Below are 10,108 nucleotides of genomic sequence, written 5' to 3'. Positions count from 1 at the left end.
AAGTTAAACCTGACAAAATACTTGGATCATGTATATTCATTGAAAATTTTTTTAACAGTTAAAATAAATATGACCATTTGCAAGGTTTGAATCAATTATGCGAAAGACAAAATCAGTAAATTTTGTTGTCCCAGCGTCTCTTAGGTAGACAAACACAAGAATATCTAAACCTAAGCGAAACAAAGGTTTTATTGCAACTTGAACTAATCCTATATGTATACAATTAAATTTCTCCTTATTTGATTAATAGTGTTTTGACTTGATAATTGAAGACTTTCTAAATTTTGATTAAGAGAAATAATCTGTTCTTTAGTTTTAATTGAATAATTTTGACTCAGTTCAAATTTTTCTTATTAATAAATTGTATTAATTTTCATATGAGGAATTGACTAATTCTGTAATTGACTCTATTTGTGCTATATTTATTTCTTGACTATTAATAACATTTTGAGTAAGTGATGTATGTGCAAAATTATCAGATGATGATGTAAAACTATCATTAGATCTAAGAGATCTAGAAGAACTAGATCCACTTAATCTCCTCGTAATATTACTCATTGTCACAAAAAATAATCACAATCTTATTCTTGATTAATTCAAATAATTTTTTAAACTAGGACCACAAGTGGATCAACACGAGACTTACGTTCCTTATGTTCTTCAAACACCGCTATCTAGGCTAACCTAATAGTTCACAAAAAATTCAATTTGAACTAACTCAAGACTAAATCGATGATTATAGATTGTTCTAAGTTGTAATATCACTTAGTTCTTAAGCAGAACTTGGCTCTGATACCATTTATACCTAGAACATAAAACAATTCATAAATCAATAGCTAAATTATGCAAATAAAATTTAAAACAGAAAAATAAACACAATAATTGAATATGAAATAGAACTTTGTATTGAAATACTACTTTGATTACAAAGAGTTTGAATCTTGATATAAGTTTGTTGACAATAGAGGATTTTAATTACAAAAAAAAAAAAAAATTGAAATGAGAGGGATTCCAAAAAAGCTAAGAAGGGTTTTTGGGAATACTCTTTTAGCTCTCACTTGATTGCCTTTATCTTGCTCTAAATTGTCTTTCTTCGTCTTTGTCTTGCAATAAACTTGATGACTATTTTAAAGAATTTTGATGGACTTGAAACTTGTTGAAATCCACAGGCTTGAAACTTGTTGAAATCCATGAAATTATTTGAGTATACTACTTGTTTCTTGTTGCAGATGGTTGATGGAAATTCTTTGGTGTTAGGAATCTCTCTAGCATGCTTCACATATGTTTTTTCGCACATTTCTTATGAGAATATTCTCGGGAGACATTTTGAAGCACATAGTGAACGAGACACCTTTTCAAAAAAGTAACCTCCACTAACTTTCCCACTTCTTTTTAATTTTTTTCTTCAAAATTTACATTTTCACAACCTTTATAGCCTTTTTCACAACCTTGCTTTTTTTCTTTTCTTTTCTTTTATATTGGATAACTACAAAGGGACAATTGTACAAAAGATTGTTGAAATCTACAATGATACAATTTGTACAAAAGATTCTTGGATTTTTAATTTATTTATAAGAGAATATTTTTGAATTATTTTAAAGCTTGCTTTTCTTGGATATACTCTCTTTTATACATATCTACAAGATAAGAGAATTGAGTTTGGAAAAGAAAATGGACTTCAAAAAGGACTTTTGAAAAGACATTTGAAGAAATGATTTTTTGAATATTGTCTTCAGCAATGAGTTTATAGTTAGAATAACTATAAATCTCAACGTTTAATTATCTTGTCATTATTCTTATCTCCAATGGCAAATTTATTTTTTAAAACTGAATTTATAAGGACAAGGGACTTCTATACCAAATAAGGTATGTTTTTCTTGAAAGGATTTTAATGTAAATGAGATGTTGATCTGGGTAAACTACTCCATCGTTCAACCACTCTGGAGGTTTGCTTTTAATAATGAATTCAACTTGTTTGAGTCATTGAATGAAGGAATTCAAAACACATATTACTAATTTTATTCCAAATCTATCTATTTGTTTAGGACTAAAGAAAATTAGTTGATGAATTACCTCATAATCCATGAGGAAAGTAGGGGTTAAGTCGATTTGTTCATTGTTGAATCTGATGACTATTAGATTATAGTTGTTTAAGTTAATGTTGGCTTTGCAAATACTATAAGTGAGGGCACACTTACAATTTTACCTTTCTAATGGTATTTCTCTACATAAATGATCGAGCTTTAAACACTCATTATTGGTGTTGCCATAATGAGTTGGCCAAATAAAACTCATTCCCTTAATAAGAATTCCAAAAGTATTACAATCATCAATGAATTGCATTATATGTTCATGTTGTGCTTCTCATGCAACTTGGAACTTTAAACTTATCATCTATCTAAGGTCTTGTGGAAAATTTAAAATTTTTGTTGATAAAAAGAAAAATCTCCCTTTTGAAATTCTTGACCTTCTTTTAAAAGTTTTGGAAATTCATTTTGAAAATGTTGAAATTTTTTTGAAAATGTTTCCTTTGACTCTTCTTTATAAATTTTTCTTTGTTTCTTGGAATTGAAACTTTCCATATTTGTATCCATTGTTGTGCAATGTCTATTGGAACTTGAAGTATTAGCAAATCTATCTAAATTATCATTAATTTGTTTAAAATAAAATAAAAATAATGCATTTAAAACTTCTAACTTTTGAACATTATTTCGTGCATTCCAGAGGTTGTCTAAAATGTATTTTTGTGATTTGTATAAATTCTCTACATCTTTATAAATTTTGAATGACAAATTACTTTTAGGAAATACTGAAAAAGAAAATTTCCCAAAATTAATTTATTCTTGCTCTATCTATAAGAAAATTGAAGTGTTAGTACAATATTTGATACATAAATAAGATATCTAAGTAATTTATTTCTAAGATACCATAATTGGAAATATATTGAATTTATGAGTGGCAGATCATTGTTGGAATTTTTGAATAAAAATGTTTAAAGGATTTTTTTAATTATTTTAATATCAAATTTATTGATTTATAGGAACATACACAAATTCCATCACATTCCTTTTCATTGTCTGATTTATCTTGACTTGACTATTCACTTAATGTTTCTTGGGTTACTAATATTTGATTTTCTTCTTCTTCGGATTCAGAACATTTAATTCTATCTTCTTTTTCTTCTTTATTAATCATTAATCCGATGATTAAATTTTTGAGTTTATCACTTATTTCTAAATAATTGATTTTGTTTTATAATTGACAATTTTTTGAATAGTGATTTGTTTTTCCACATTTGTAGCATGTTATAGTCTTTTTCTTGAAAGTTGTTCTATTAGAAGATTTTGATTTATTAATGGGTTTTATGATTTTCTTTCAAAATTATGATTCATTTGATAACCTTTTACCTTTTATTTTATTTTGTTTTTTTTTTCTTTTAGAACAAGATATTATAGTGTCAGATCTATAATATGAACAAAATTTCCCTAATTCTTTCTTGCTGTCTTGTTTTTTTTTTTTCATTTGACTTTTTAATTTGAGATTTGTACAAATAGCTAATCCTTCATTATTGATAAAGATGATTAATTCTCCATATGTTTAATGACTGATAAGGAATTCTTCCATTATACAAATTTCTAATTCTTTATCTAACTTTTTTAGCAAATAAAGTGAGTAAACTTGATATAAATTTTTCTTTCCAATGGTGGCTTTCACAATCAAGTCTAGTTGTGACTTTGACTAAAAAACATATGATTATCCCATTTGAAATCTTGAAGTTTTGAACATCTAAAATTATTGAGAATTTCTAAAGTTTTGTCTTGAAAATAAACTAGATTTTCTATAAAATGTTTTGTTATTACGATTATTAGAGTGTTGACAACATCTTCTTCATAAGTTTGGACTAATGTTCCTTCTTCTTTTACTATTTTCTTTTTTGCATTCAATATGCACTCTCTATCATTTTGACTCAAATAATGAACCCACCACCCTTTAAGAAAACAAGTGAACCGTATTACTAAGGCACCAACAACATAAAAATCAAAATTATTAGTTTTGATTCTATAGGCATTAACAGTCGTCATCATTTCATGAAGTAAATTAATTATTTGATGTTCACTCATTCCATCTATATTCCATTTGCAAAAACTACTACCATCATAACTTGTAGTTAATTGATAATTTCTTTATTCTAATTGTACACCAGGAAAAGAAAGTTTTGAACAATAATGTTTTATACTTACAAAATTATTAGATATTGCATTAATTGTTAAAGATGGTGTAATTATTGAATTAGAAGTCATTTTAAATTGTTATTCTATTTTATTTATTTGTTATTTATCTTTTTTTATTGTCTAGATTTGATTTGATTCATATTTTGATTAATACCATTAATGTTGAATTTATTTAATTTAAGTTGTATTTCTTTTAATATTGTTTTTGTTGGAGTAGAGAGTTGTATTTTTTATTTAGCAGCATTTATGGGAATAATAAAATATTGGTCTTGAGACTTTATAGATGATAATGATGATAAAGTTGAGGAAAAAGTGATGAAAAAGTTGATTTTGATGTTTCCACTATGTGCTTCAAAATGTCTCATAAGAAACGTGCGAAAAACTATATGTGAAGCATGCTAGTTAGATTCTTGGTGTTGGGACATCATCTGTTTTTATCCGGGCAGGGCCGCGAAGTATATTTGGCTCTATGCTAGTCAGGGGCATCACAGAGTGGCCTCCCCAGGATTCAAACTTGGGTCCTGTAGGCCTAAAGGCTTAGGGCGTTGCCCTCCTAGTACCAGGAGGGCAACTGTCTAGGTTAAGGTCCCGAGTTCAAATCCTGGGGACGTCACCCTCCAAGGGCCAAATAAACAAATGGCCCCATAAAGACTCTGCGCTGTCCGGCCCATTCCGGCTGTGATGCCCCTGTCTGGCATAGTTCGGTGGTACGACACCAGAGCAAAAAAGGCCGACGTTTATGTTGAGACGTCATTTGTTTTTTATCCGAGCAGGGCTGCGGAGTATATTTGGCTATGTGCTAGTCAGGGGCATCACAGAGTGGCCTTCCCAAGATTTGAACTCAAGACCAAGGTCTTTTTGGTTGCCCTCCTGGTACCATCTAGGCTAATAGCCCAGATGGTACCAGGAGGGCAACCAAAAAGACCTTGGTCTTGAGTTCGAATCCTGGGGACGTCACCCTCCAAGGGCCAAATAAATAAATGGCCTCATAAAGACTCTGCATTGTCCGGCCCATTCCGGCTGTGATGCCCCTGTCTGGCACAGTTCGGTGGTACGACACCAGAGCAAAAAAGGCCGACGTTTATGTTGGGACGTCATTTGTTTTTATTTTTGGCTCTGTGTCAGTTAGGGGCATCACAGAGTGGCCTCCCCAGGATTCGAACTTGGGTCCTGTAGGCCTTAAGGCTTAGGACGTAGCCCAGATGGTACCAGGAGGGCAACTGTCTGGGTTAAGGTCCCGTGTTCGAATACTGGGGATGTCACCCTCCAAGGGCCAAATAATCAAATGGCCCCATAAAGACTCTGCGCTGTCCGGCCCATTCCGGTTGTGATGGCCCTGTCTGGCACAGTTCGGTGGTACGGCACCAGAGCAAAAAAGGCCGACGTTTATTTTGGGACGTCATTTGTTTTGAGTATATTTGACTCTGTGCCAGTCAGGGGCATCACAGAGTGGCCTTTCCAGGATTCGAACTTGGGTCCAGGCCTTAAGGCTTAGGACGTTGCCCTTCTGGTACCAGGAGGACAACGTCCTAAGCCTTAAGGCCTGGACCCAAGTTCGAATCCTGGGGAGGCCACTCTGTGATGCCCCTGACTGGCACAAAGCCAAATATACTCAAAACAAATGATGTCCCAACACTTGGCACTAGAGAATTTCCATCAACCATTTGCAACACGAAACAACAAGTAGTCTACTCAAATAATTTCATGGATTTCAACAAGTTTCAAGTCCGTTAAAATTCCCAATAAATAGAGTCATTAAGTTCATTGCAAGGTAGAGACGAAGAATATGTAATGAAATATGTCATGTCATGGTTATATTTAATTTGTAAAATAGAGAAAAAAAATGAAATAAAATATATATTATCATTGTTTGATATTTGTTTAAAATAAAGATCATAGTGCATTCTAATATTTGATATTAAAAAAATGAAATTTCTTTTATATTTAATAATATTCATGATTAAATTTTTTTAAATTAATAAAAATTATATTATATTATTTAATATATGAATATAATTTTTTGCATATTAAATAATACATAAATTATATAAATATTTTAAATCATTTTTTTAACCAAAAAAATTAATTTTTTTAATCATTTTTTTTATTTTGAAAAATAAGTAATACAACACATTAAAAATTTGATACAAGAAAATTTAAATTTATGATGCATGGCATGCCTATATAATATATTTTAGTTCAATATTAATATATTCTATGTAAAAGAGATATGAAAAAAATAGATGTGTAGACCCCCTCAAATGGAATGCAGGTCTTTTGTGTTTATTTATTTATTTTATTATTTATTATTATTTTCTTTTTTCTTCTTTCCTGCTTCTTCATCAACCCGAGAATGGGTTGCATAGGGCGGCAAGATGGGACTGGCCGCTTGAAAGGGGGACATCAGGGCAAAAGGTGGTTGGTTACAAGCTGTGGCAGGGAGATATTTTTTTTTTCGTTGGCTTGGGAAGCAAGCTAGAGGGGGGTTACGCAAGAGAGTCTAGCTGGAGTAGCAAATGAGAGAAATAGAACAGAGAAAATGGAGGAAAAAAAGAGGAGCAAGGGGAGAAAATGGAGAAAAAAAAAATTGGAGCAGGTGATCTGGGCGGGAGGGGACACTTAGAGGAGGGATACCTAGAAATTGAAAAGAGAAAGGGGAGAACACGTAGAAGCATCATCTTGAAGGAAGACGACTCAGGTATTATATCCAGATGCTGTTGATCCTTTCACGTTCATGCCATTTTTATTGTGTTATATGAGTATTAGGATATCCTATTCTGATGTTGGAGTTTGCTCACACTCATGATGTGTTTGATTTCTAACTTATTTTCTAGGCTTGCTTTGAGTTTTTTTTTATGAGTTGCTAGCCATCACAATTTTTTTTCCCTTTACAACCTATTTGAAATCCATTTTTGGTCACCTCCATCTCACCAAACCCACCCCATCTCACTACCATCACACCCATGTACATACCCATGCATACCACCACCCGTATCTCCATCTCCCAATACCCAGGTCACCCTCTCCTCTCACCACCCTTCTAACTGTTTATACCTATTTCTTACTCTACCCCTCATCATCTATTATACCCATTTTCATGCACATGTCCCCTATTTCATCCTACCGCCTAACCCACTCCTCTTATTTCATACCCCCATACGCACTTCCAGCTTCACACCCCACTTACCCATGGCCATCCACCACCTTAGTCATGTCTCTGAATCTTCTAAGCCCACTGCCTGTACCCAATACCCCTTTCGGTACCTCCTTCATCTCTTATATACCCATAACACCCATCTCACTACTTTTCAACACTCTTCGTCCACCATTCATTTCCCGTTCACCTATCCCGTGTCCTCCAATGTGCATGCAATTCATGCACATGATCCCTCATTACCCTCCCCAAGCCTTCTCATGCAATGTGCAGCTCGCACATGCTTGCTCCTTACCTTGGAGCCTTCCATACTCGGCGGCCTCTGCATGCCATGGTGAGGATAGATGATGCAATCCCCACATAGTTTTCCCATCAGTCTTTCTATCCCGAGCTCGCACGCACACAGGTTCAACCGCTATGGTCGCCAAGAGGCTAAAAGAGTTGCTAGAAACTCGCAAGCCTTCAGTGCATGAAAACTCAAGTATTACCAATGGAAATGAAACAAACAGGTAGAGCAATGAGAGGTCTCTACAGCGCCGGCTGGGTTACAAGCTAGAAGTCATGGTGAATATGCAAAATAAAAATGGGTTTGTGGTGAGAGTGATAGATATATATGCATAAAAAAATGGGATGGTGGTGTGGGTGTGATAATATTGCAACATACATGAAAATGGGTTCATTACCACTACTGGAGACATGTAACTTGCATGGGGATCACCACTTTCTTTTATTATTTCTTTACGTTTTGGATATCAAAGTAATTCTTTAATATTCCGATTTTCGAAATTTAATTTTTCGACATTCCATCTCTAAATAATTCTTCAATTTTCCAATTCCTAAATTCACTTCCCAATTTTCACAGTTATTTATCTAATCATTATTATTTCGTTATTGTTATTATTCCGTTTATTTATTTATTCACTTATTCATTTATTTAAAATTCTATCTCTAAATAATTTTTCAAATTTCCAATTTCTAAATTCAATTTCCAATTTTCACAATTATTTGTCTAATCATTATTATTTTCGTTATTACTATTATTCCGTTTATTTATTTATTTACCTATTCATTTATTTAAAATGTCATTTCTAAATAATTCTTCAATTTTCCAATTCCTAAATTCACTTCCCAATTTTCACAGTTATTTACTTAATCATTATTATTTCGTTATTGTTATTATTCCATTTATTTATTTATTCACTTATTCATTTATTTAAAATTCCATCTCTAAATAATTTTTCAAATTTCCAATTTCTAAATTCAATTTCCAATTTTCACAATTATTTATCTAATTATTATTATTTTCGTTATTACTATTATTCAGTTTATTTATTTATTCACCTATTCATTTATTTAAAATTCCATCTCTAAATAACTCTCCAAAATTCTAATTTCTGAATTTAACTCTCAATTTCTGAAATTCTAATTTTCTAATTTCCGAACTTAGTTTTCAATTTCCAAAATTTCAATTTTTCACATTTATTTGTTTATTATCATTACTATTATTATTATTATTATCATTTTATTTGTTTATTTTCAAAAGAATTCCACCTTCAATTCGAACGATTTCCAAATATTCCAATTTATATAATTAAGCTTTCACAGTTTCTGCTTCTCAAATAATCTTCAATTCCAACTTCTTGCAAATTTAATCTCCAAGTTTCCAATCCTCAAATTTAATTCCTAAAACTCCAATTTTCAAACAATCCTCGAGACTCCAATTTTCAAATAAATTTCAAAAATTCGATTTTCTCTTGAACAGTTTTAAGTCCACTTTGGTTTCCAAATAATCTTCTGTTCTTCTCGATTCTCAATAAGCACGAAGATAATTTTCATAATTCCAAAATAATGGAATTTGTGAGATTAATTTATGTAAGAGCAATTGGGTTTTGGTGGGACCCAATATATGTGATTTTCTCGTTGATTGATTGATTGTTATGTTTGATTGGCTTGCTTCACTCTATGACATGCATGCGATTATTCTGTATTTGTGCACTAACCTTATCTCTTATGATAGCGCTAGCTTGTGATTAAGGTACATCTCGCACTCGATAGTGTTTATTAATTTATTTGTTATCATGCGTGTCTTGTTTTCATATATTTGATTACTGTTTAGTATCCATGTTTAATCAATCAATTGTCATGTTTGCTACATCTTATTTAGTAGAGACCCGTTTTTTAGGGACTTAGAGGAGTGTTATGCCTTTACTGTACCTTCTCAATAAGTAACCTGACCCCCGGACCCGACTCGGTTTTTGACGAACCTGCTTTTCCAAATGAGGAGTCACCCTTAGGGTTTTCTTTCTTATTTTGTTTACCCTTTAAAAATAAAACAAAAATAAGTGGTGACTTCAAGTCATTTTCTTAATCAATAAATCATTTTTTGAATAAAAAAACGAGTTCGTCATCGAGTGGGAATGCATTGAGCAAAATGCGGGGTCCACAAGATGATACATCTTACCACTTATTCTATGTTCAACAAAGGATAGGATAAATGATAAGACAATTTATCATGTTCCATTACCAAGCAAATATAAGATAAGATATATTATCTCATATCCTATTTTATCTTATCATATATTCAAGCAGTTAAATATGGCTTAAGACTATGTCTGGTTGACGAGAGAGAATAAAATAAAATATGTATATCTCAAGATAAAATATTTCACATAATAAGATATGTATATTCTAAGGTATCAATTTCAATAGGATATGATATCCT

This window comes from Vitis riparia, chromosome 8 (assembly GCF_004353265.1).
Source record: "Vitis riparia cultivar Riparia Gloire de Montpellier isolate 1030 chromosome 8, EGFV_Vit.rip_1.0, whole genome shotgun sequence".
NCBI classification, from domain to species: Eukaryota; Viridiplantae; Streptophyta; class Magnoliopsida; order Vitales; family Vitaceae; genus Vitis; species Vitis riparia.
Note: the sequence above shows the minus strand (reverse complement) of the source record.